Here is a 27,259-nt window from a genome sequence, read left to right as displayed (position 1 = left end):
CGAACACCCAGCACGGGTGTATAGCAGCAGAAACTGGTGGCAGGAACAGCCCAAGAGACAGGTCGCCGGAAGATGAGGGTCTTTCCCAACTCTGCTAAGCTGGACAAAGATGAGGACTTCAGAGGCCCAGCTATGAAAAGAAAACTGCTTGTCTCTCACAAGCAGTTATATCAGGTATTGGAAGGCTCTCCAAGGAGTTTCAGCACCATGGCTGAAAGTATGGAGGAGTCTGCTTCTAGCCTATGTGGTGTTATCTTGCATGGCATCAGCATTCAGCAATGTTGCAAAGGGAACCAATGTTACCAGTCTTTGCAGTGTTGGTGGAAGCTCAAGCAACTGCCATGCAGGCTCTGGGCTCCACTATGGAGAGACAGGTGTCCACCTTGGATAGATTGGTGGACCAAACAGAAACAGGCTTTCAAGGAGTCACTTGTCTTCTGTAGTCTGCTTTTCCACTGTTCACCCCACAAGAGTGGCAATGGCATTATGGAAACAATATGTGTTGCCCTCTCGCAGGATGTCAGCTCCTTCACCACCTCTTCAACCAATACCCATCATGATGACAGCATGTCAAGTGGGCCAAACTGGCCTGGCAGCAGCCAAGGTGCAGCAACCTACAGCCAAACCTTCACAGGCTCAAGCACCCAGAAGTTGCTAGCCACAGGCATCACAAGGGTCCCAACATGAGCAATTGCAACCTTCCACCAGTTTTGCAGAGTCTAGTAGAGAAGCACCTTATAGGAGTGGTTGAGTTAGTAATTCTTCTAATAAGAAAGGTACCACGTGTTAACACTTGAGTGAGAAATGAATTTGAGGCAATTATTGTGTTTGGCATTAAATTCATCAACTTTATCACATTTGGCACTTTGGTCTGCAGTTTGTTTTAATAGCAGCTTCTGAGTATATATTATCGAAATGTCATTGATAGAGCAAGTGGCTGAATGGTTTCAATGTTTTTTAATGTATGATTAAGGGAGTGGTAAAGGATGCATCAAGAACTGTTAATGCAGAGAGGCGTTGTGTAAGTTTTCATTGCAGAAGAATGGACTGTTCTCTTGCTGCAAGGTGTTGAAGTGGCCCTCCTTCACCTGCTTCCTCGCCTTCACCCGGTCTTCCTTGTCTGATGACGACAGCTGCTGCTCTTGTGCCTCCTCCAAATATAGGCCTCTCTGTATGGCAAGATTGAGCAGGATGCAGTACATCAGTATGTGAGAGACTCTTTGTGGGTCATATTGTAGGGTGTCCCCAGACCTGTCAAGACACCTGAACCTTTGTTTGAGGAACCCTATGGTGTGCTCAATTATGTTCCTGGTTGTCCACTGGCTTTGATTATACTTCTGTTGCTCAGGCGTGTTGGGGTAGTGGAAGGGTTTCATGAACCATATATTTAGGGGGTATCTCTTGTCCCCCAGCAGCCACCTTGTCACGTTCCTGGAAAGGTCGAATTGGGGGATAGTTGAATGTCGCAGGATAAAAGCATCATGGCAGCTGCCTTGGAACCTTGCAGAAACTTGCATTATCCTATTTCTGTGATCGGAGATGAGCTGCACTTTAATTGACTGCATTAATTGAGTCCTTCCTGTTCACAAAGGCTGCTGGCTGCTGTTTTGGTGCCCTGATGGCAACATGTGTGCCGTCTATGACTCACTGGACGTGAAGGAAACCAGCGACTGAGCGCCCTCTCATTGACTCTTAATGTCAATGGAGAAAGTGATACATTGGTGAACAGGGCATTGGTGATCTGCTTAATGCCATGGGATATGTGGGAGATGTCACCTGTAGAAGCCTGGAATGAATCTGTGGCAATGAAGTTTTACAGGCACTGGCAAAGCTTGACTCCCTGATCCTGCAGGCAGCAGGTTGCAGTAGGATGCAGAGGTCCAGCCTACCTGGAATAGTGCAGCCTCCTGATGCACTGCTCCTCAGATAAATCCAAGAAACTAACTCTTGTCTTGTACACCCTGTGTGCTGGGTATGGCCTCCCATGAGCAGCCCCATCTCACCTGCTGCCATCTAATAGGCTCATCTGCTGCTCCTGCTGGTTGCTGAGGCTGCTGCTTCTCCTCTTGCTTCACATCTTCCTCCATCCAAATCTGGCAATGATGGCACTCATGATAAGCAGCAGGGTCTTACTGAGGGCAATAAAGGCAAAAAGTCTCAGAAAGAAGCTGGAAAATCTCCTAGCAATCCAAACAGCACAATGACACACAGATCCTAAGATTCAATTGACTGCAGGTGAGTGCCCCTTTAAATAGTGCTTCCAGTGGCTCTGAGAGACCAATCCCACTAAGTTTTATTGGCAGGTTGGGCAGGACTTTGGTGATTTTTTTGTTAAAATCACATTGGGGCCTCTGTCCTCAGCTGTTGCGTCCATATTGTGAATGATGAGCAATTCAACCTCACAATACAAGTATCAGGAACTGATGGAGTAGCTTCAACATATATTCGAATTCTGTCTTGTATTGAAAAATACAAGAATTGAAAAACTGCATGGATAAAATACCAGTCAGCAGGAACAGAAAAGTAAGTACTCTCCAGCAATTTTAAATGCCCACCTCGCCACTCCCCCTCCCTTTCCTGCTGGGTGTGGGGGTTTTAAAATCATCCCTAAACCCTATTTTTTTTTTAAAAAACATTCAATATAAATTTTATCTCAGTAAAGCTTTTGAAATTTGTCCTCTTGTTTTTCAAAATTCATTGAAGAATAGCCATTGGGAAGAAAGTGCTCAGAGCTTAAGAAGCTTATGAAAAAGATTTTGAGAGTATAGCTGACTGAACAGTACTGACACATACCAGGAAATTAGGCACACTGCACATGCTTGGACTGCACAATATAAATTTAGCTCACAGAGCCATGGGTTTGGACAAAGAAGATTAAGCCCAAGCCCAGGCTTTAGGAGGAGATTGAGATCTTTTAGTAAAAACTGTAGTGAAGGCATTAAAAGACACAAAAGAAATTTAGTGGATAAATGTAATCATGTTATGTCAAAATGTGTAATTTTTTATGGTCTTTAAACACTTATTTTGAACATTAGAAATTTCAGTTACTGAAGGGAAAAATCAAAAATTAAGAATATTTTCAGAAAGCATTTTGAGCGATTTCTGAGAACTCAGTAGGCAGATTGTGCAATCACAAGGTGATAGAGTCTTTAACATTGAAAATACTTATCACCATGTGACATACAGGAGGAAAAGATACTGTTGGTAATTGAGTTTTCAGTGAAATCTGTGCTACATATATTAATTAGTATATGATAGATAGAATAATAAGCTACAAAGGGCAACTGTGAAGAGGACATATGTTTCATGAAATTTGCACTTGATGGTTGCTGGAAGCACAAAACAACCCAAGTAATTTATGTTGGGTGCTATAGAGAAATCCCAGTAGCTTTAAGCGGCCTAATAAGCATTAATGAAAACTTGTTTTAATGGTTGATGGTTAATTTTGCATTTAAACATCTGTACAAAAGTGACAGAGTTCCAGGTGATGACACTATCTGGAAGAGAGTCCATTAAGCAGCAGAAGTGATGTGTGAAGCTTTGCTGCTAACTTTCCACATAAACATTTTGTATTTCCATGATGTATTAGGGTGCAGCTGCAGCACCTCTTCCTGGCATAAAAAATAAGGTTTTGCTTAACCATCAGCTACTCTTACAATGTTTCATCTGCCGTGTTCTTGTAGAAGACTAAATGTTTAGCCACATCCCTGCAATATCAGTGTAGAGAAATAACGAATGTTATTCAAGGGACTGATATTGGAAATTCATACAAGAAACTATTTTGTTCAAGGTAATCATGGTCCTTCATATGATTAAACCAAAGAGCTAACCAAAAAAGCTGGGGGCTGAATATCAGTGATCCTGATCCACCACTGTTACTATGGCAGTGTGGTAAGTAGTTTAGGCCTGTGTTTTTAAGGGGACCTTTTTTTTTATTCGTTCATGGGATGTGGGTGTCGCTGGAGAGGCCAGCATTTATTGCCCATCCCTAATTGCCCTTGAGAAGGTGATGGTGAGCTGCCTTCTTCAGCCGCTGCAGTCCATGTGGTGAAGGTTCTCCCACAGTACTGTTAGGAAGGGAGTTCCAGGATTTTGACCCAGCGACGATGAAGGAACGGCGATATATTTCCAAGTCGGGATGGTGCGTGACTTGGAGGGGAATGTGCAGGTGATGTTGTTCCCATGTACCTGCTGCTCTTGTCCTTCTAGGTGGTAGAGGTCACGGGTTTGGGAGGTGCTATCGAAGAAGCCTTGGCGAGTTGCTGCAGTGCATCCTGTGGATGGTACACACTGCAGCCACTGTGCCGGTGGTGAAGGGAGTGAATGTTTAGGGTGGTGGATGGGGTGCCAATCAAGCGGGCTGCTTTGTCCTGGATGGTGTCGAGCTTCTTGAGTGTTGTTGGAGCTGCACTCATTCAAGTAAGTGGAGAGTATTCCATCACACACCTGACTTGTGCCTTGTAGATGGTGGAAAGGCTTTGGGGAGTCAGGAGGTGAGTCACTCATTGCACAATACCCAGCCTCTGACTTGCTCTTGTAGCCACAGTATTTATATGGCTGGTCCAGTTAAGTTTCTGGTCAATGGTGACCCCCAGGATGTTGATGGTGGGGGATTCGGCGATGGTAATGCCGTTGAATGTCAAGGGGAGGTGGTTAGACTCTCTCTTGTTGGAGATGGTCATTGCCTGGCACTTGTCTAGTGCAAATGTTACTTGCTGATTATCAGCCCAAGCTTGGATGTTGTCCAGGTATTGCTGCATGCGGGCTTGGACTGCTTCATTATTTGAGGGGTTGCGAATGGAACTGAACACTGTGCAATCATCAGCGAATATCCACATTTCTGACCTTATGATGGAGGGAAGGTCATTGATGAAGCAGCTGAAGATGGTTAGGCCTAGGACACTAACCTGAGGAACTCCTGCAGCAATGCCCCGGGGCTGAGATGATTGGCCTCCAACAACCACTACCATCTTCCTTTGTGCTAGATATGACTCCAGCCACTGGAGGGTTTTCCCCCTGATTCCCATTGACTTCAATTTTACTAGGGCTCTTTGGTGCCACATTCTGTCAAATGCTGCCTTGATGTCAAGGGCAGTCACTCTCACCTCACCTCTGGAATTAAGCTCTTTTGTCCATGTTTGGACCAAGGCTGTAATGAGGTCTGGAGCTGAGTGGTCCTGGCGGAACCCAAACTGAGCATCGGTGAGCATGTTATTGGTAAGTAAGTGCCGCTTGATAGCACTGTCGACGACACCTTCCATCACTTTGCTGATGATTGAGAGTAGACTGATGGGGCGGTAATTGGCCAGATTGGATTTGTCCTGCTTTTTGTGGACAGGACATACCTGGGAAATTTTCCACATTGTTGAGTAGATGCCAGTGTTGTCGCTGTACTGGAACAGCTTGGCTACAGGCGCAGCTAGTTCTGGAGCACAAGTCTTCAGCACTACAGCCGGGATGTTGTCGGGGCCCATAGCCTTTGCTGTATTCAGGGCACTCAGCCGTTTCTTGATATCACCTGGAGTGAATCGAATTGGCTGAAGACTAGCTTCTGTGATGGTGGGGATATCGGGAGGCGGCCGAGATGGATCATCCACTCAGCACTTCTGGCTGAAGATGGTTGCAAACGCTTCAGCCTTGTCTTTTGCACTCATGTGCTGGACTCCGCCATCATTGAGGATGGGGATGTTTACAGAGCCTCCTCTTCCCGTTAGTTGTTTAATTGTCCACCACCATTCACGACTGGATGTGGCAGGATTGCAGAGCTTTGATCTGATCCGTTGGTTGTGGAATTGCTTAGCTCTGTCGATAGCATGTTGCTTCTGCTGTTTAGCATGCATGTAGTCCTGAGTTGTAGCTTCACCAGGTTGGCACCTCATTTTTAGGTACACCTGGTGCTGCTCCTCGCATGCTCTTCTACACTCCTCATTGAACCAGGTTTGATCCCCTGGCTTGTTTGTAATGTTAGAATGAGGAATATGCCGGGCCATGAGGTTACAGATTGTGCTGGAATACAATTCTGCTGCTGCTGATGGCCGACAGCGCCTCATGGATGCCCAGTTTTGAGCTGCTAGATCTGTTCTGAATCTATCCCATTTAGCACGGTGGTAGTGCCACACAACACGTTGGATGGTGTTCTCAGTGCGAAGACAGGACTTCGTCTCCATGAGGACTGTGCGGTGGTCACTCCTACCAATACTGTCATGGACAGATGCATTTGCGACAGATAGATTGGTGAGGACGAGGTCAAGTAAGTTTTTCCCTCGTGTTGGTTCGCTCACGACCTGCCGCAGGCCCAGTCTGGCAGTTATGTCCTTCAGGACTTGGCCAGCTCGGTCAGTAGTGATGCTAACGAGCCACTCTTGGTGATGGACATTGAAGTCCCCCACCCAGGTGCCCTTGCTACCCTCAGTGCTTCCTCCAAATGGTGCAGGACTGATTCATCAGCTGAGGGAGGATGGTCGATGGTAATCAGCAGGAGGTTTCCTTGCCCATGTTTGACCTGATGCCATGTTGAGGACTCCCAGGGCCACTCCCTCCTGACTGTATATCACTGTACCGCCACCTCTGGTCGGTCTGTCCTGCCAGTGGGACAGGACATACCCAGCGATAGTGATGGAAGAGTCTGGGACGTTGGCTGAAAGGTATGATTCTGTGAGTTTGGCTGTCAAGCTGTTGCTTGACTAGTCTGTGTGATAGCTCTCCCAATTTTGGCACAAGTCCCCAGATGTTCGTGAGGATGACTTTGCAGGGTCGACTGGGCTTGGTTTGCCTTTGTCGTGTCCAGTGCCTAGTGGTCCGTCTGGTTTTATTCTTATTATGACTTTTTTTAGTGAGATTTTACAACTGAGTGGCTTGCTAGGCCCTTTCAGAGGGCAATTAAGAATCAACCACATTGCTGTGGGTCTGGAGTCACATATAGGCTGGACTGGGTAAGGACAACAGGTTTCCTTCCCTAAAGGACATTAGTGAACCAGATGGGTTTTTATGACAATCCGGTAGTTTCATGGCTACCATTACTGATACTAGTATTTTAATTCCAGATTTTATTTAATTAATTGAATTTAAATTCCCCAGCTGCCGTGGCAGGATTTGAACTCATGACTCCGGATTATTATTCCAGGCCTCTGGATTACTAGACCAGTAACATAACCACTATGCTACCGTACCTGCATGAAAGAGATTTGATGGAGGTATTTGATGATGTAACTAGTTACTTTCCAGCTGAAAATCATAGAAAGGTTACAGCACGGATAGAGGTCATTCGGCCCATCGAGTCTGTGCCGGCTCTATGCAAGAGCAATCCAGCTAGTCTCACTCCCCCGCCCCATCCTGTAGCCTTGCAAATGTTTTCCTTTCAAGTACTTACCCAGTTCCCTTTTGAAAGCCATGATTGAATCTACCTCCACCACCCCCTCGGGCAGTGCATTCCAGATCCTAACCATTTGCTATGTAAAAAGTTTTCCTCATGTCACCTTTGGTTCTTTTGCCAATCACCTTAAATCTATGTCCTCTGGTTCTTGACCCTTCAGCCAATGGGAACAGTTTCTCTCTATCTATTCTGTCTCGATCCTTCATGATTTTGAATACCTCTATCAAATCTCCTCTTAATCTTCTCTGCTCTAAGGAGAGCAACCCCAGTTTGTCCAGTCTATCCATGTAATTAAAGTCCCTCATCCCTGGAATCATTCTAGTAAATCTTTTCTGCACCCTCTCTAAGACCTTCACCTCATTCCTAAAGTGCGGTGCCCAGAACTGGACACAATACTCCAGTTGTGGTCGATCCAACGTTTTATAAAGGTTCATCATGACTTCCTTGCTTTTGTACTCTATGCCTCAATTTATAAAGCCCAGGACCCCGTATGCTTTTTTAACTGCTTTCTCAACCTGCCCTACCACCTTCAATGATTTGTGCACATAAACTCCCAGATCTCTCTGTTCCTGTACCCCTTTTAAAATTGTGCCCTCTAGTTTATATTGCCATTCCTCGATCTTCCTACCGATGTGTGTCACTTCGCGTTTTTCTGCATTAAATTTCATCTGCCACTTGTCCGCCCATTTGACCAGCCTATCGATATCCTCTTGAAGTCTATCACTATCCTCCTCACTGTTCACTACATTTCCAAGTTTTGTGTCATCTGCAAACTTGGAAATTGTGCACTGTACACCCAAGTCCAAGTCACTAATATATATCAAGACAAGCAGCAGTCCTGGTACCAACCCCTGGGGAACACCACTGTGCACCTCCCTCAAGCCTGAAAAACAACCGTTCACCACTACTCTCTGCTTCCTGTTACGTAGCCAATTTTGTATCCATGCTGCTACTGCCCCCTGTATTCCATGGGCTTCAATCTTGATGACAAGCCTATTATGCGGCACTTTATCAAACTCCTTTTGAAAGTCCATATACACCACATCAACTGCATTGCCCTCATCTACCCTCTCTGTTGCCTCATCAAAAAACTCTATCCAGTTAGTTAAACACGATTTGCCTTTAACAAATCTGTGCTGGCTTTCCCTAATCTATCCACACTTGTCCAAGTGACTGTTAATTCTGTCCCAGATTATCATTTCTAAAAGTTTCCCCACCACTGAGGTTAAACTATCTGGCCTGTAGTTGCTGGGTTTATCCTTACATCCTTTTTTGAACAAGAGTGTTACATTTGCAATTCTCCAGTCCTCTGGCACCACCCCCATATCTAAGGATGTTTGGAAGATTATGATCAGTACCTCCGCAATTTCCACCCTTACTTCCTTCAGCAACCTACGATGCATCCCATCCGGACTGGGTGACTTATCTAATTTAAGTACAGTTAGCCTTTCTAGTACCTCCTCTTTATCAACTTTTAGCCCATCCAGTATCTCAACTACATCTTCCTTTACTGCGACTCTGGCAGCATCTTCTTCCTTGGTAAAGACAGATGCAAAGTATTCATTTAGTACCTTGGTCATGCCCTCTGCCTCCTTTTTGGTCCCTGATCGGCCCCGCCCCTCGTCTTACTACCTGTTTACATGCCTATAGAAGACTTTTGGATTCCCTTTTATTTTGGCCGCTAGTCTATTCTCATACTCTCTCTTTGCCTCTCTTATTTCTTTTTTCACTTCCCCTCTGAACTTTCTATATTCAGCCTGGTTCTCACTTGTATTATCAACCTGACATCTGTCATATGTCCCTTTTTTCTGCCTCATCTTACTCTCTCTTTCTTTTGTCATCCAGGGAGCTTTGGGTTTAGTTGCCCTACCTTTCTCCTGCATGGGCATATACCTAGACTGTACCCGAACCATCTCCTCCTTAAAGGCCACCCATTGTTCAATTACAGTTTTGCCTGCCAATCTTTGATTCCAATTTACCCGGGCCAGATCAGTTCTCATCCCACTGAAATTGGCCCTCCTCCAATTGAGTACTTTTACTTTAGACTAGTCCGTGCCCTTTTCCATAGTTATTCTAAACCTTATGATATTATGATCACTGCTCCCTAAATGCTCCCCCACTGGCACTTGCTCCACTTGGCCCACCTCATTCCCTAGAACCAAGTCCAGCAATGCCTCCTTCCTCGTTGGACTGGAAATGTACTGGTTAAGAAAGTTATCCTGAACACATTTCAAAAATGCCTGCCCCTCTTTGCCCCTTATATTATTATTGTTGTCCGTGTCCTTTTCCATACCTATTCTAAACCTTATGATGCAATGATCTCTGTTCCCTAAAGCAAGTTTGCACTTTTTCAATGATTTCTCTGATTGCAGCGTGTGGTGTCCCTTTAATTCGAAGCTGTCATATTGCCGGCGAATCACTAAGAGCAATTTCCGCATTTCACTGCCCATGTGTGAACTTGCTCCTCCATTTCGCCACTAACAACGGAGAGCGCTGTTGAGCTCCCCATTATTTCGGGAGCTATTTCTTCCCCAATATGTAGGGAAAGGGTAATTAGGGGGTAGATTGTGAGATGGAGCAGATGGGTGAGAAGTTCAGAAGGTGGGTAATGGGTATTGGTAGGTATCATGTTTTGGGATGTTTGATTTTTTTTCTTCTTGACAGGAAGGATTTCGGTTTGAGTTGTGTTTTAAAACAAAGTGAATTCACACAGGTTTTAAAAAACACAAATTGCAGCACTTAAGATGTATATTAAAGCTAGATGAGCCAGTTTGCAGCTCACCCTGCACTTCAAATGGAGACAAGAGTCAATAGACTCCTCCCAGACTTATTAATCCAGGATGGCTCTTAATCATTTTGAAAATAGCAGATGTTTTCTCTAAACCCTCACCACAAGAGGGGAGCAGAGGTAGCTAGCTTTATTGAGAGGACTACTGGCAAGTCATTTAATGAGGAAGAAGTCAGCATTTGCATTGATTCAGAACACAGAAAGAAAGGGACACGTGGGCAGTAAGCCAGATAGACAACCAGATCTGGGGAGGAAGCCTAGCCTAGCAAAGGGAAAATCACTCTTCTCAAACCTGGAGGAAGTCAGAATCAGAAGGCTGACCAGGAAACGTTAAGTGAGGCACTAATAGGGATTGTATGGACTATTTCTTGTTCTCGAGGAGGAGTCTGTACGAATTTGAATCAAGGTAAGATTTAATTACACCTGTTACTCTATTCATTGCCCTGCTGTCTGTAAAATAAAGCAACTTAATGATTCATATTTAACCTCATCTCACTGAGTGTTTCAGTTCATTTTCAGAAGGATTAAAGAAGTGCACGAGGGCACGTGTGAAAGACATGGGGGTGAAATTAGATGGTCAGTGAATTGGCAGCCCGCTTTACATGTACCTGATTTTCTGTTCCTGTTTTGCACTACCGGCATTGATCAATTCCATCCTTATTGGAATGGGATATCATCATAAGGGGATCCTATTAGTGTAACTCAGGGTTTTAATATCATATAATTAGATATTAGGCAGTATAGGCACACTCCTGAAAATAAGATGCTCAGACCACTTATGAGAGTGACTAGCACCACTGAATCCAAGAGAATATCTAAGGCAGACTCAAAACTTGTAACAGTAGGCGAACGGGTATTTGAGGTGAGTGGTTGGGGGAGAAGTGAATAGATTGGAGATGGGAAGTGGGTAATGGAGAGACAGTGGGTATCTGCAGTGCTAGTGGACAATAGTGGAGAAATGAGTTTTAAGGAGTGGGGGATTTAGTCGAAGCATAGTGTAGAGTGGTACTTATGTAAGGGTTGTAGTATGAAATAAATATAGAATCATAGAAGTTACAACATGGAAACAGGCCCTTCGGCCCAACATGTCCATGTCACCCAGTTTATACCACTAAGCTAGTCCCAATTGCCTGCACTTGGCCCATATCCCTCTATACCCATCTTACCCATGTAACTGTCCAAATGCTTTTTAAAAGACAAAATTGTACCCGCCTCTACTACTGCCTCTGGCAGCTCGTTCCAGACGCTCACCACCCTTTGAGTGAAAAAATTGCCCCTCTGGACCCTTTTGTATCTCTCCCCTCTCACCTTAAATCTATGCCCCCTCGTTATAGACTCCCCTACCTTTGGGAAAAGATTTTGACTATCTACCTTATCTATGCCCCTCATTATTTTATAGACTTCTATAAGGTCACCCCTTAACCTCCTACTCTCCAGGGAAAAAAGTCCCAGTCTATCTAACCTCTCCCTATAAGTCAAACCATCAAGTCCCGGTAGCATCCTAGTAAATCTTTTCTGCACTCTTTCTAGTTTAATAATATCCATTCTATAATAGGGTGACCAGAACTGTACACAGTATTCCAAGTGTGGCCTTACTAATGTCTTGTACAACTTCAACAAGACATCCCAACTCCTGTATTCAATGTTCTGACCAATGAAACCAAGCATGCCGAATGCCTTCTTCACCACCCTATCCACCTGTGACTCCACTTTCAAGGAGCTAAATGGAAAGCAGTAGAGTTGGAAAGAGGAGACAGACAGACAGATCATAAGATAGGATCAAGAAGTGTAGAAGGTGGAAAAAGTATTAAAAATGTTTCAAAGAACTTTAATAAACCCTTTAAAAGACATTGATAAATAATAATAAATTGTTAAAGTATTTAGACAAAATAACTTCAGTAATAAAATAGTAGATATTGTGTGGTATCCGTCTCCAGGGACTATACCTTGATGTGGTGGGAAGGCTTAAGTGCTCCTATGACCCTGAGCGCTATGCTGGTGGGAGTATGTCTCCTGGTAGGGCCATCCAAGCCAGAGAGATCGAAAGGTAGGAACCATACTAAAGACATTCCACTGGCCCTCTTGGTAGGGAGTTGTGAGTCAGGCTAATGACTTGTCCACGTAAAATGCTTTTTGTTATGGAAACAACCCAGAAACAAGACAGACTTTTAAATATAAACGTCAACTGTGGAAAATCTGCTGGATGTAAGGCACGATTATCTTCCAATTGGAGTGAAATATCTTGTTCTCGACAGACTGCAGTGGAAGAAATAGGTTGCCTCATGTGCCACTAGGCACAGGGGACACTATCTAACTAACTAACTACTGTGTGGTACACCAGGACAGTTGAATCTATGACAAGCAAATTGTGACACTCTTAGCATTGAAAACTACTATTACATTGCCACCTAAAGGGGTAACTGATACTATAGGCATTATAATGGGTTTTATCAATAACTGGAAGCTCCACATATAAGGTTCCAATGAAACGTGCACCCAAGTACCAAATTTAATATCTAAGATATAGGTGATTGATAGATTTATAGGTTATAGTTAGATTTATAAAGTAGGTGCAATATTATTGGGAAATTTGTAGATCAATTTCTTTCATTCAAAAAAGTCTAAATTAACCCAACTGCAATTAGTTGTACAAAGGTTGAAAATGAAAGCTGAAGCAAATGCAATTTATTAACATTGGTCTATGAACCCAAGATTGTTTAATTGCTTCATACATCCTCCAAAGCTTCTGCTAGTGTGTATAATAATTACAGCCTTTACCTTTTTGATGCATGATAATGTAACCGTATGACCTTTTTCTCTTAATAAGTACATTGTGCTAATTAACATTAATTAAAGGACATACATAGGAACAGGAGTAGGCTATTTAGCCCTTTGAGCCTGTTCCGCCATTCAATGAGATCATGGCTGATCTGTGACCTAACTCCATTTACCTGCCTTAGCCCCATATCCCTTAATACCTTTTGGTTAACAAAAATCTATCACACTCTGATTTAAAATTAACAATTGAGCTAGCATTAACTGCCATTTGCAGAAGAGAATTCCAAACTTCTACCACCCTTTACAAGTAGAAGTGTTTCCTAACTTCACTCCTGAAGGTCCTGGCTCTAACTTTTAGGCTATGCCCCCTAGTCATAGACTCCCTAACCAGTGGGAATAGTTTCTCTCGATCTACCCTATCAGTTTCCCTTAATATCTTTAAGACTGTGATCAAATCACCCCTTAATCTTCTAAATCCAGGGAGTACAACCTTAGTTTGTGTAATCTCTCCTCATAACTTAACCCTTGGAGTCCAGGTATCATTCTAGTAAATCTACACTGCATTCCCTCCAAGGCCGAAATATTCTTCCTAAGGTGCAATGCCCGGAACTGAACACAGTACTCCAGGTGTGGTCTAACCAGGGCTTTGAATAGCTGTAGCATAATTTCTACCCCCTTTTATTCTAGTCCTCTAGATATAAAGGCCAGCATTCATCTTTCTCTTTATCCTAAAAATGTTGTAATCATTAGAAATCTTTGATTTGTGTGTGTACATGCAAAGGTAGGAGTTCCAAATCAGACTAACTTTTAAAGCAAATAGTTACGACCATGCAATAAGCAGTGTCTGGACAAGAATTAAATACTGCCAATATTGGTGGAGATCAGAGTTTAGAGGGTTTTGCCTCTGATTACGATCCTTTACTACCATATCCTTTCCCACCTGGGATAAACCCTGGAGTTAACAGTAATGTGTGGGTAGATATTCCAAGAGTTTTTTTTTGATACCTTTCTGGGATTGTATATGTAATGTGTCAAATTTAAATTAGATACAGGATTGTTGCCAGTTCTTATGGGTGAGTTATGGTGGTCTATTCCAGGGTAAAAGAACTTCTGTAACACACTTTAATTTCTTCAGTTTTTTGTAAGCATGTGCTGGAATTATTACATTTTAGTTCAGAGCATCATTCAGTAAAATTGTTATTTGAATTCATGATGTATACAGAGGGAAATGAAAAACATTATAAAGCTGTAACTCATTCAATCATTTTTGATAGTATCATAAACTGAAGTTACAGAAGCTTAACTGATCTATAAATGTTATGAGCAATGTAACTCCCTTCTGTATTTCTAATACAGTATCCCCTCAATACAATGTGAGATTGAATTACAGCTGTTAACTTACTTCCATTTTTCAAACATTTATTTTATAGTTTGCCCTCAATATAATACTTTTTACACTCCTGGATATGTTTTAATGGCTCTCAATTTCACTTTGTCAGTGAGGTACATTTAAGATTAGCAGCTCTTAAGTTTATTTTAGAGTATGACTCTGCCTGTACATCCCAATGTTAGGCTTTGCTACGTACTCCTTAATGCAAATGAAGCCATGTAACTATACCACTTTACCTAGACTAAATGCATGGATGACAACAGTTATTCATCTCTTGGCAATACGTATTTCTTTCAACTTGCCAAAGGTAATTTACTTGCCAAAACTGTTACATGAACTTTAACCAGAAAACATGAACGTTATAAAGAAAGGGGGGGAAAACATTTTTAGTGCAGGCTTAGAGACAATGCTAGTGTAGGTAAGAACTATAACAACCCAAAATGTATCGAGAGGATGCAGAACATGTTGTTGCTTGTAATCTGGTGATTTACGTTGTTTTCCAAATAGGTAAAGCTTAAAATAACTTACCTTGAGTAAGAACATCCATCACTTGGTCATGCTTTTCTTAAGATGATTGAATCCATTTTAAATTTTAGAATTGAAGTTTTACCTATCCTAAGAAACATGCAGCAATGCTCCATGCCAGCCTGAATTCTTATATCTAAGAGTTTGGTCCAGGCCATATAGTAGTGGCAGAAACCAGCACAATAAACAAGTGGTGTTAGGTTACAAAATATTCCTTGTTGTAATGTAGGCTTTGCAAGCTTTCAAATGCCACATTGTAATGAGGATTTACTGTGTACACTGAAATATTTTGCCATAAGAATTTGAAGCAGTTGAGTTACTGATGGTATGGAGAGTAGTGGAGAGCTCATCTGTGGAACATCTTGGACTTGCATGTTAGTGCTTTGGTGCAATATAGCTGTCATTTTAGGACTTTTTTCTACCTTTTTAAAGGCACTATATAAATGCAAGTTGTTGTCATGCTTGTGAAAGGGCCACATGACACATTTATTAGATTAGTATGATTTTTTTGATTAGAACCAACAATATCTTTTTACAGAAACATGTTTAAACATTTAAAATTATTTACAACTATTGTTTTAGCTTTTTAATATTAGTTTGGTTTATGCACACAGTGCCATATTGTTCTTTGGTTGATTCAGCTAAAATCGACACCACTTTCTGTGACGTTGAAACTGCAAAACAACGTGATCAAGTGATTCTTGAGGAGACATAGGCATTGGAATTACACTCTACGAATATTAGCATATGTGGTATGAAATTTCTTTACTAACAACTCCATTAAAGTAACAAAGTAATTTCTTACAAACACGTAAAGCATTCCTACACTAGTAGTCGGTCTGTCTAATTTCAAAGCCATGGTGGGGTGGGGTGGAGGGGTTGCGGTAGATTGTGAGGAAAATTAACTATTTGGTATGTATTATTTGTAAACCTGATTTTTTTTTGTTAAGAACAGAAATTCAAAGTTGAAGGCAGTTTGAGATCTGGTTTTCAGTGTAAGAAATAGGGATAAATTGATAGTTAACAGAAAAGGACAGAAAATGGATAATGCAAGTTCTACTGTGAAAATCAGAATATGTTTCAAAGCACGAGGTGAGCCTAACATTGCCTCTTTCGAAGTCACTGGCAGTGCTGTGGTTAGTTTTCGGAGTATTCCTAGGTTACCTTCGAACGTCATCCAGAGATAAACAATGACGTTGCCATGGCAGCGCTGGAGCGGGACTGGCTGTGCAAATGTAGCGAACAAACACGCTCCAACAGCCATCAAACAAGCTCACCACAAAGGCAAAACGGAAGCACTGCGAAGTGGCTGGAAACAGTAGCCCTAATTAAAACCCCTCGGCTCCTCCCCCCCCCCCATCCCGTCTCCAGTGTGTAGTTACTAATAATTGGTTCTGTGGATTAAACGATGACTGGGCGCTATAAAACTAACGCAGGTCCACCCACGGTCAATAAAACCTTATTTATATCATTGTAGTCTGCAATGCAAAGAAACGTGGGCTTACATTTTAAATAGAAATTTAGCTGCCAAAAAAGGGGATTTTTTTTCCCTCAAAGCCAGGCATTTAGAGTCTTCAGCCTTCTATTTCTTAGACTGCATTTGTACTGTAGCCACTTGTCTGATGGATTCCAACCTGATATGTGTTGCTTGGCTGCGAAATGAATTCTCAGGACCAGGACAGAATCATGTGCATGCGTATTTATATGGCAGTTTGCGCACATTCAAAACAAGGGAGCCCCTAAGAACTCTGCCAGATAGTTAATCAGGCCAACGAAAACCAGGTTTGATAGTGCAGTAGAGCTAAGGGATGTGAGACTGCCTCCACCAGGAAAGTCTGACACCCTTCTGGTGTTAGGTTGGGATCAGACTCCCCAGCTATTCTGTCGTTTTTACATTGCTGCAAAATGGAAATCACTTGCAATGACAAAAGGCGACAATGTAACTGCATCCTTAAAAACACTGGCCTAAAATTACCCTGTGGGAGACAAGTGTAGGACTGCTTAAGCCCTTTGTCTCATGTCTTTGTATGCCTTTTCTAAAACATCCATTAGGAGTCGCAAAAAAAATCTAACAATGGGCACAACTAACAAAACCTAAATCATAAAAAGACAAAGGAAACTAAACAAATTAAATAATAATGTTGTTAGTATCCACTATGCGCTCCAACCCCTGAGGTGTCTGCGGTTGCGGAAGGCCTCAAGGATACCAGCAGACACCGCGTGCTCCTTCACCAGGGCTGCCCGGGCGCGGACAAAGCTGCAGGGGATGGAGGCAGCCAGAGCGGCCACGTCCAACCTGTACCTGTGGATGGCCACCTTGGCCAGGCCCAGACCCTTCATATGCTATCTTAGCAGGGATGTGAACCCATTTATTTAAAGGGTGCATTCAGACCACGGCAATGGTTTCAGTTCACACTAATAGCGTAAATGCCGTCTCAATTCAAAGTCAAGTCCTAAACTGACACTGGTGCGAGTGGACTATCACTTCTGCCACTGGAAACAATTTCTTCTTACTTGCTCTATCAAAACCGTTCATGATTTTGAACACCTCTATCAAATTTCCTCTTAACCTTCTCTGTTCTAAGGAGAACAACCCCAGCTTCTCCACATAACTGAAGTCCCTTATCCCTGGCACCATTCTAGTGAATCTCTTCTGCACCCTCTGTAAGGCCCAGAATTGAACACAATACTCCAGCTGAGGCCAAACCAGTGTTTTATAAAGGTTTAGCATAACTTCCTTGCTTTTGTACTCTATGCCTTGATTAATAGAAAATCTAATTTAACAGCCTTCTCATCTTGTCCTGCCACCTTCAAAGATTTGTGTCCATACACCCCAGGTCTCTCTGTTCCTGTACCCCCTTTAAAATTGTACTATTTACTTTATATTGTCTCTCCTCATCCTACCAAAATGTATCACTTCACACTTCCCTGCGTTAAATTTCATCTGCCATGTGTCTGCCCATCTCACCAGTCTGTCTATGTCCTCCTCAAGTCTGTTACTATCTTTTACATTGTTTACTACATTTGAGTTTCATGTCATCTGCAAACTTTGACATTATACCCCCTATACCCAAGTCCAGGACGTTAATATGTATCAAAAAGAACAATGGTCCTAATACCATTGTATATTTCCCTCCAGTCTGAAAAACAGCTGTTCACCACCACTCTCTGCTTTCTGTCCCCTAGCCAATTTTGTATTCATGCTGCCACTGTCGCTTTAATTTTGCTTACAAGTCTATTTTCTGGTACTTTATCAAATGTCTTTTGAAAGTCCATATACACATCAACTGCATTACCATCAACCACCCTTCCCATTACTTCATCAAAGGACTCAATCAAGTTAGTCAAACACAATTTTCCTTTAACAAATCTATGCTGACTTTCATTTATTAGCCCATACTTTTCCAAGTAACAATTAATTTTGTCCCGGATTGTTGTCTCTAAAAGTTTCCCCACCACTGACGTTAGGCTGGCTGGCCTGTAATTGCTGGGTTTATCCTTCTCCCCTTTTTTTTGAACAGGGGTGTGACATTTGCAATCCTCCAGTCCTCTGGCACTGTCCCCATATCTAAGGAGAATTGGAAGATTGCGGCAAGAGCCTCCGCAATTTCTACCCTTACTTCCCTCAGTAACCTAGGATGCATCCCATCTGGACCGGGTGACTTTTCTACTTTGAGTACTGCCAACCTTTTAAGTAGCTCCTCTTTATCTATTTTTAGCCTATCCACTATCACTCCTCCCTCCTCCTTTACTACTACATTGGCAGCATGCTCTTCTCTAGTGAAGACCAATGCAAAATATTCATTTTGTTCCTCAGTCATACCTTCTGCCTCCACAAAAAGATCTCCTTTCTTGTCCCAAATCAGCCCCACCCTACATTTGACTACCCTTTTACTATTTATATGTTTATAAAAGACTTTTGGGCTCCCTTTTATGTTAGCTGTTAATCTATTCTCATATTCTCTTTGCCCTTCTTATTCCCTTTTTCAGATCTCCTCTGTACTTTCTGTATTTAGCTTGGTTCTCTACTGTATTATGAACCTTACACTTGTCATAAGCCTTTTTTTTCTGCCTTATTTTATTCTCTAAATCTTTTGTCATCCAGGGACTCTAGCTTTGAATGTCCTTCCTTTCCCCCTCGTGGAAATGTGTCTTTCCTGCACCCGAACTATTTCCTCCTCTAAGGCCTCCCATTGTTCGTTTACAATTCTGCCTACTAATTTGATTCCAATCCACCCGCGCAAAATCCCTTTTTAACTCATTGAAATTTCCCCTCCTCCAGTTAAGCATTTTTAGGCTTGATTGTTCCTTGTCCTTTTCCGTAACTGTTCTAAACCTGATGATATTATGATTACTGTTTCCCAAATGCTCCCCCTCTGAAACATACTTCACTTGCCCCATTTCATTCCCCAGAACTAGATCCAGCACTGCTTCCTTCCTTGTTGGGCTGGAAACATGCTGGTCAAGAAAGTTCTCTTGTATACATTTAAGGAATTCCTCTGCCTCTTTTCCCTTTACACTGTTACTATCCCAGTCTATATTGGGATAATTGACATCCCCCAGTATTACTACTCTATAGTTCTTGCATCTTTCTGTAATTTGCCTGCAAATTTGCTCCTCTATCTTCTTCCCACTATTTGGTGGCCTATAATATACACCCAGTAGAGTAATAGCTCCTCTATTGTTCCTTAATTATAACCAAATAGATTCTGTTTTTGACCCCTCAACTACATCATTCCTTTCCAGTGCTATGATAATTTCTTTGATCAATCCTGCCACTAACCACAACCACCCCCCCCCCCCCCCAGTTTCTTTCCTTCCCTATCATTCCTGAATGCCTTGTAGCCCAAAATATTAAGTACCCAGTCCTCCCCTTCTTTGAGCCAGGTCTCTGTTATTGCCACTATATCATAGTCCCATGTGGTATCGTGTGCCTGCAGCTCACCAACCTTACTTACCACATCATGTGCATTTACACACATGCACTCCAAACCGATCTTGGACTGCCTTGCATTTGCTCCCTGTTTGGTCCTTCCTATTTCTGAATGATTCTTTACTCTAGTGCTATTTGTCTTACCCACTCCTATGCGCACCTTGTTTCTCCTTTCTAATGTATCATTCTGGTGCCCATCCCCCTGCCAAATTAATTTAAACCCTCCCCCACGGCACTAGTTAATCTCCCCCGCAAGGGCATTGGTCCCAGCTCTGTTGAAGTGCAACCCATCCGGCTTGCACAGGTCCCTCCTGCCCCAGAACTAGTCCCAATGCCCCAAGAATCTGAAGCTCTCCCTTCTGCACCGTTTCTCCAGCTACTCATTGACCTGTCTTATCCTACTATTCCTATACTCATTAGCACCTTGGCAGTAATCCAGAGATTATGACCTTTTGATGTCCTGCTTTTTAACTTCCTCCCCAGCTCCTGAAACTCTCACTGCAGGACTTCAACCCTTTTCCTTCCTATGTCATTAGTTCCCACATGGACCCTGACTTCTGACTGTTCCCCTTCCCTGCTCAAAATGTTCTGCACTCTCTCTCTGATGTCCTTTACCCTGATACCAGGGAGGCAACACATCATGCGGGACTCACGTAGATGGTTGCAGAATCGCCTGTCTATCACCCTGACTATCGAATCCCCTATAACAACTGCATTTATGCACTTTCTTTTGCACCCCCCCCCCCCACCATGCAACTGAGTCTCCCACAGTGCCGCAGATTTGCTCCTAACTGCACTCCCCCGAGGTGTTATCACTCTCACTGGTATTCATGATGTGGAGATGCCGGTGATGGACTGGGGTTGACAATTGTAAACAATTTTACAACACCAAGTTATAGTCCAGCAATTTTATTTTAAATTCACAAGCTTTCGGAGGCTTCCCCCTTCGTCAGGTGAACGATGTGAAATGAAATCCTCGAAATGAGGATTTCATTTCACTGTGGGAGACTCAGTTGCATGGGGGGGGGGGTGCAAAAGAAAGTGCATAAATGCAGTTGTTATAGGGGATTCGATAGTCAGGGTGATAGACAGGCGATTCTGCAATGAAATCCTCATTTCGAGGATTTCATTTCACATCGTTCACATGACGAAGGGGGAAGCCTCCGAAAGCTTGTGAATTTAAAATAAAATTGCTGGACTATAACTTGGTGTTGTAAAATTGTTCACTGGTATTCAACACTGAATGCCAGCTTGTGAGTGCCACACTCCCAGGGGACTCCTGCACTGCCTGCCTGTTCTTCCTAGTCTGCCTAGTGGTCACCCACTCCCTCGCCTCCTGAACTCTGTCGCTGCAGGGTGACCGCCTCCTGAAACATGCTATCCATGAAACTCTCAGCTTCCCATGTGCAATGTTGTGACACCAGCCGCCCCTCAAGCTCAGAAACCCTGAGCTCGAGCAGTTGGCGGCACTTCCTGCTTGCTGCGAGGAGTTGGGGGGGGGGGGGGAGATTCCAGCGCTTTCTCTGGGCTGCTCCCTCTCTCCACTACCAGGTTGGTAACCAGAGGACACCGATTTTTAAGGTGATTGGCAAAAGAACCAGAGGTGACATAAGGAAGCTTTTTTTTAATGTAGAGTTGTTATGATCTGGAATGCACTGCCTGAAAGGACAGCGGAAGCAGATTCAGTAATAACTTTCAAAAGGGAATTGGATAAATACTTGAAGGGAAAAAAATTACAGGGCTATGGGGAAAGAGCAGGGGAGTGGGACTAATTGGATAGCTCTTTCAAAGGGCAGGCACAGGCACGATGGGCCGAATGGCCTCCTCCTGTGCTGTAATATATTATGATACTAGACTTGAGAGATTTTTGGGCCTTGGAACCCAATTTACATTCTCGAGTTTAAATCCACTGCAAAGCTGGAACTGCTTGGCATTGATGCTAAACTTGCAGTGTAAAGATATCCTTAAACAGATAAATACCTCTGCTAAAATAGCAGAGAGAAATTTCAGACGAATATACCAGGTATTCACAGCTAGTGTGATTTCAGGGCCATTTCTACCATTCCCTCTTTATAGTTTATGCTCTATATACAAAACTCCTGAAAACATTCGGGAAGTAAAATAGGGAATTATACACTTTCAGGTGAGATGTCTTTTTGGAATCGGGTCCTTTTTAAAAGCTTGCAACGAATGTAATCACTTGAGCAGCTCAGTTATAACATCCACATAGAGGCTTTGATTATGCTAAGTGTGGATATAATTACTTCAGTAGCACTTCAGACGATTGCTAAAACTATTGTAGTCTGTCAAGTGTATGAACCATTGCTCAACTTGGATTGTTACAGGAGAATGCTCTATGTGGAAGAATAGAGCTAATCAGCAATACTTCGAGCGGGTTCGTCCTTAGTTTCAGTAAAGAAAAAAGTACATAGAAACTGAAGCTGGAATGAACTCATTGCGTCAAAACGAACAAGGAAGCATAGTGCAATGCGGCAGAGAGGGGAAAAAAACACTATCGAACGATTTACAGGAACTCGCTTCTCGCCATAACTTCACATCAAACTGACAAGCTTTTGTTAAACAAATTATTCAAAAGTTAAAAATTACTAGAATTCCCAGACGCCAGTGCATTCCCTTCCATCTGATAACGCTTGTCTGTAACTTTTTTTCTGTCAAATGACTGGGGTACATCCTAGTACGTGATTACAGCATTTCGTATGTTGAAATCCATTTTATGTAATTATCAATTCAGTCAAATGATAAACCTAAAATCTGTTTTTGCGATAGTATTTACCACAGGCCAGTCTGTATCTGTCTACTTATCTATCTATTGGTATTAATACTGATTGCCTCATCGAATTCTAAAGATGAGATATTGCTTTAAAATCAAATAAATTATAAGTATCCATACCCTCAGAATAAGGGAAGGTTTTGTTGTTTTTGTTTCATTAAGTACATTATAACTGAGCATAATGTACGCAGATCTTAGGATCCTTGTTAAAAATTATAAATAAAGGTTATATTTTAAAAAGGGTAAACAAATTGACGTAATTGAAGCTACATATATTTGTAATGTGAGTCGGAAAGAAACAAGTTACAGAAATGATTGGGAATTTCGCTGGAATTGAGTGCGAGCAGGTGACCTATTTATCTTGTATTAAGATACAATGACAAAATAGGTGCAATCCAATTCCAGGCAGATCTTTGTGCCGAAAATAAATATATACTTATTCATCTGTATCATTATTCTCATTGATATGATCTCGTTACATATTGCATTATGTTTTCCAAATATCAATTCACAATAAATGTCAATGTTTGTAGGAAGGAGAGGAAAAAGCTTCAGTGCTTGAAATCTGTAAGTGCATAAAATGCCTTGGTGCAGGAACCAGATACATCAGAGGGTTTGTTAACTTCAGAATTAGTTCATCATAACATGTCAATGAGCTGCACTTAATATTGATATGATGAATCAATATTAGGGAATAAATGATGTAATCCATAACCTAGGTTATACTGTAAAGGAAAAGGCCAATTGTGGAATGGAAGCAAATTGCAGCATATAGTGTCATTTTGAAAAACGACTTCTTCACAAGCGATGTTGATGGCCAAGTCACTTTTGCTAAATCTCGCAGTGTAAAGAAAAATTGTTTGTGTAAATCAGGAAGATCTACTGAGACCACGCTTTATACTTTTACATAATAAGCACGAAATAATTTATAAACAAAAATCTAAAATACTGGAATTCTGGGGGAAGAAACAGAAAATGCTGAAAACACTTAGCAAATCAGGCAGCATTTATGGACAGAACAAACTTGTAAACGTTTCAGGTATGGACTCTTCGTCAAAACTGGTTTCAGATGTGGACCCTTAGTGCTGACACGCATAAAACGTTCGCTCCTCGAAATCATTAATTATCTTTGTATTTGTGCCAACATTCAATTGAACCTGGGCGTGGCAAATAAATTATAACCGGTCTCATTCCAGCCACTTATACTTTAGCTTTAATACGGTGATGTTTATTTCGTTGAGTTCTGGATGTTTTCTTAAACTAATTAACTAACTAAAGTAATGGTTCCAATTCTTGTATGTTATCATCAGTCTAACGTTTTTAGTACACTGTAGTTGGTAGAAACTGTAAAGTAACCATTAACTTCACACTCTAACCCGTTATCTTTTGTTTATGGATACCTGTTAACAATACACATATGCCTCCAAAGAAAATCTGCTTTTCCAAAGCATTGCATAGAATTGAATCAGAGATTGTACGAATAATAGAACATATATTTTGATGATCGAAGGGATATGCTTTATATCCCAGATTTGATTCTGTTAAGTCAATCAACTAAAACGTTGGGAGTGAATCAATACAAGGACAGGGATATAACTGGTACCCAAAAATCTTCATATTATTTACATTGATTATTAAATGTTTAAAAAGGTCGGTAAAGAACCAGTTAAAATTAGTCAGGTAAAGAGATTTTTTAAAAAGATTGGGTTTAATGGTGCACTGTGTTCCTTTTTGGTTTAATTACAGTGTAGCTGAAGGCAGTAAGAGTGCTGATTTAAGCTATTTTTGTAGGTTTAAATACTCTATACTTGTAACTTTTTTATGTAACACATTTTCAAAGGAAATAAGTTTTAGTGATTAAAATTTGATTGTCATCTGTGAAATATGAAAAATATTTAATGGCAATAGAATTGTCAGACATTTTTTTTACCCCACGTGTTTCATTTTTCCTTTCTTTCCGGTAAGAGTGCAAAACTTTTTAAGAACTATAGCTGAAGGAATTGAAAAACAAACAGTGTCAACAGGTAAGTCGACTCTGATATGCATATATCTATATAAATTATTAAAAATCTTGTGTACAGCGTGAACTTCCCCAGCACAAACCTTGTGTCCTGTTATCATAATTTTTGGTTACTCTTTGGGTCAATATTTACCAGTGTAAATTGCTATGTCACCATTTCCCATTCAATTTTATTATATCAACTGTTACTATGTAGTTATAGGCTGCAGCCACCAAGTGGAGTGAGTTTCTGAAGTCTCTTCCCCCCAACTCTGTTACCATCTCCTGTGTAAAAAAAAACAAACATTATCCAGATTTAATTGATGAATAAAGTCACATGCAATTTATTATATGTCAATGTCCTGTAACGTAGCACGTGGGGAGTCAAGACCAAATGTAGTCCTCAGATGAGGCAGTGTGAGAGGGTGGAAGATAATAGAACCAGGGTATGCAGATATAATTCAGTCCCATTTGAAAGTCATATATTCTGTTATTTTATGTAATACTTTAATTTAATATTATTTATAGTTAAAACTTAAAGGTAATTTGGGAAACAGAGGTAGAGTTGGTTAGAACATAGGAGCTTCTCTGTAGTAAAGGCTGAGAAGCTGGGAGACACAAAACTTAGGTACTATGGTGCCATCATTGGTAGGAGGGTGTAATTACAATGCAAGTTTATATCGACAACTTCCATTATAAATGTGGACATAGAAATTTATAATGGAAACAAGTTGACATAAAAATGTGACGAAAGGAAGTAAAGTTGTGTGTTCAGGAAGTGTATGCCTTGTAAGATTTTTGATCATATGTGAATGTCTTTCTATTTGTGTACCTTGTTTCAGGATGTAAAATAATCTTGGCTTTCTATCAGTAGTAGTTCCAGTCAGATTATTTCATATGCCACAAAGGAAATATCATCCATTTATCATAGTGTTATTAGTAATAATACATGTCTGCATACACATTTATACCAATAATCTGGGATCCAGATCATTCAACAATTTTTTATTTCCCAGATTATTTAGGTCCAGAAAATGGAATTAATTTCCTGGTCAATTCAGTCTTCTGAGCTGCCTCAGTTAGTACTGAGATGATAATATAATTTGTCATAGCCTAGTCTAAATTCCTACCCCAATGATACATTGATTGTGCAATGACAGCTCTCCAGTACTTCACCCAAGTGGCTATTGGGTAAAGAAAGAAATAGATTGCATTTATATAATGCCTTATCACATTTCTCAGAACATCCTAAAGCAATTCACATAGGGAATTACTTTTGGAGTGCAGTGTCTGTTTACCTACATGACAACAATCAATGCAAATGTGCATTGACAATTTGAAAAAGAACTGAAGTGGAGATAGTTTCACAGGAAGTTATCAATAAGACAACATGACACCATTTATTATTGCAGTATTTATAGCACCAAAGAGTCAGGGAGATAGAAATCTAAACTGGCTCCCTGGCAACTTATTAAAGCCGACTGTTATTTTGTTTGCCCATGCCTACAATTTCTGACTTTAATCTGTTAATGAGATTTCTAAATTAACAGTCTTCTGGAAAGTCACTTCACAAAGACAATAACAGTATTGAGCTCAATCCCACAACATGTTATCTCATCTTTGCACAATTGAGATGGTGACACTAAAGACAAGATAGCTCATTCAGTGTAAACAGTTAAATATTTGATACTTACAATCAAAGATTAATGTCGCCATACTTGGAATGTGACTATCAATCTTTGTGGTTCTAGGATTTAATTGGCTGGAGTGGGGGCGCCATTAGTTTTTGTTTGGCCAATCAGAGACCAACCTTTCAGATATTGCTCCTATCTCCAAATGGTCAGTGGGACCTAGTAGAGAGGAAAATGCACAAAACAAAACATTACTTTTTAATTTTATTAAATAAACAGAATAGATAGACCATCTTATGTTAGAAGTAAAGTAGCAGTATAGTTAAATTTTAAAAAAATTGGAATCTGGAATTTGTCTGAACCTGCTGGCAATCGAAGGGCTAAAGCATTCTCCATATAAAACAACCTAGGCTAAAATCAAATGATCTAGTAATCCTAGAATTGCATTGTTCATCAGATTTCATTCTAGTCTGGTGATAAATTTATTACACTTATCAATGGAATCTATACAACTATCTATATGATGTAACAATTTATATATGTTTTGTGTGATTAATGTATTCATGCACGTATACACAGTATCATAGTAGGTACAGCACAGGAGGAGGCCATTCGGCCCACAGTGCCTGTACCGGCTCTTTGACAGAGCTATTCAATTAGTCCCATTCCCCTGCTCTTTCCCCATTGCCCTGTAATTTTTTTCCCTTCAAGTATTTATACAATTCGCTTTTGAAAGTTACTATTGAATCTGCTTCCACCACCCTTTCAGGCAGTACATTCCAGATCATTGCAACGCGCTCTTTTTAAAAAAAAATGTTTCCTCATGTTGCCTGTGGCATTTTTGCCGATCACCTTAAATCTGTATGCTCTGGTCCATCTGCCACTGGAAACAGTTTCTTCTTATTTACCCCATCAAAACTGTTCATCATTTTGAATACCTCTATCAAATCTGCCTTAACCTTCTCTGTTCTAAGGAGAACACCTCCAACCTTTCCACAAAACTGAAGTCCCTCATCCCTGGCACCATTCTAGTAAATCTCTTCTGCACCCCC

General features: G+C 41.3%; 1 long non-coding RNA gene across 1 annotated transcript in view; it reads right to left on the bottom strand.

The window, feature by feature from the left end:
• The window catches only part of LOC137321096 (uncharacterized), a 50,872-nt gene that overhangs the window by 13,293 nt on the left and 10,320 nt on the right, over positions 1 to 27,259 (bottom strand). The window contains exon 2 of the long non-coding RNA XR_010962710.1: positions 26,271 to 26,426. This is a non-coding gene — a long non-coding RNA (uncharacterized lncRNA). The remainder of the gene's footprint in view (positions 1 to 26,270; positions 26,427 to 27,259) is intronic.

Source organism: Heptranchias perlo, chromosome 4, assembly GCF_035084215.1.
Source record: "Heptranchias perlo isolate sHepPer1 chromosome 4, sHepPer1.hap1, whole genome shotgun sequence".
NCBI lineage: Eukaryota > Metazoa > Chordata > Chondrichthyes > Hexanchiformes > Hexanchidae > Heptranchias > Heptranchias perlo.
The sequence above is the reverse complement of the archived record's forward strand: the minus strand, read 5'-3'. Positions and strand labels throughout refer to the sequence as shown.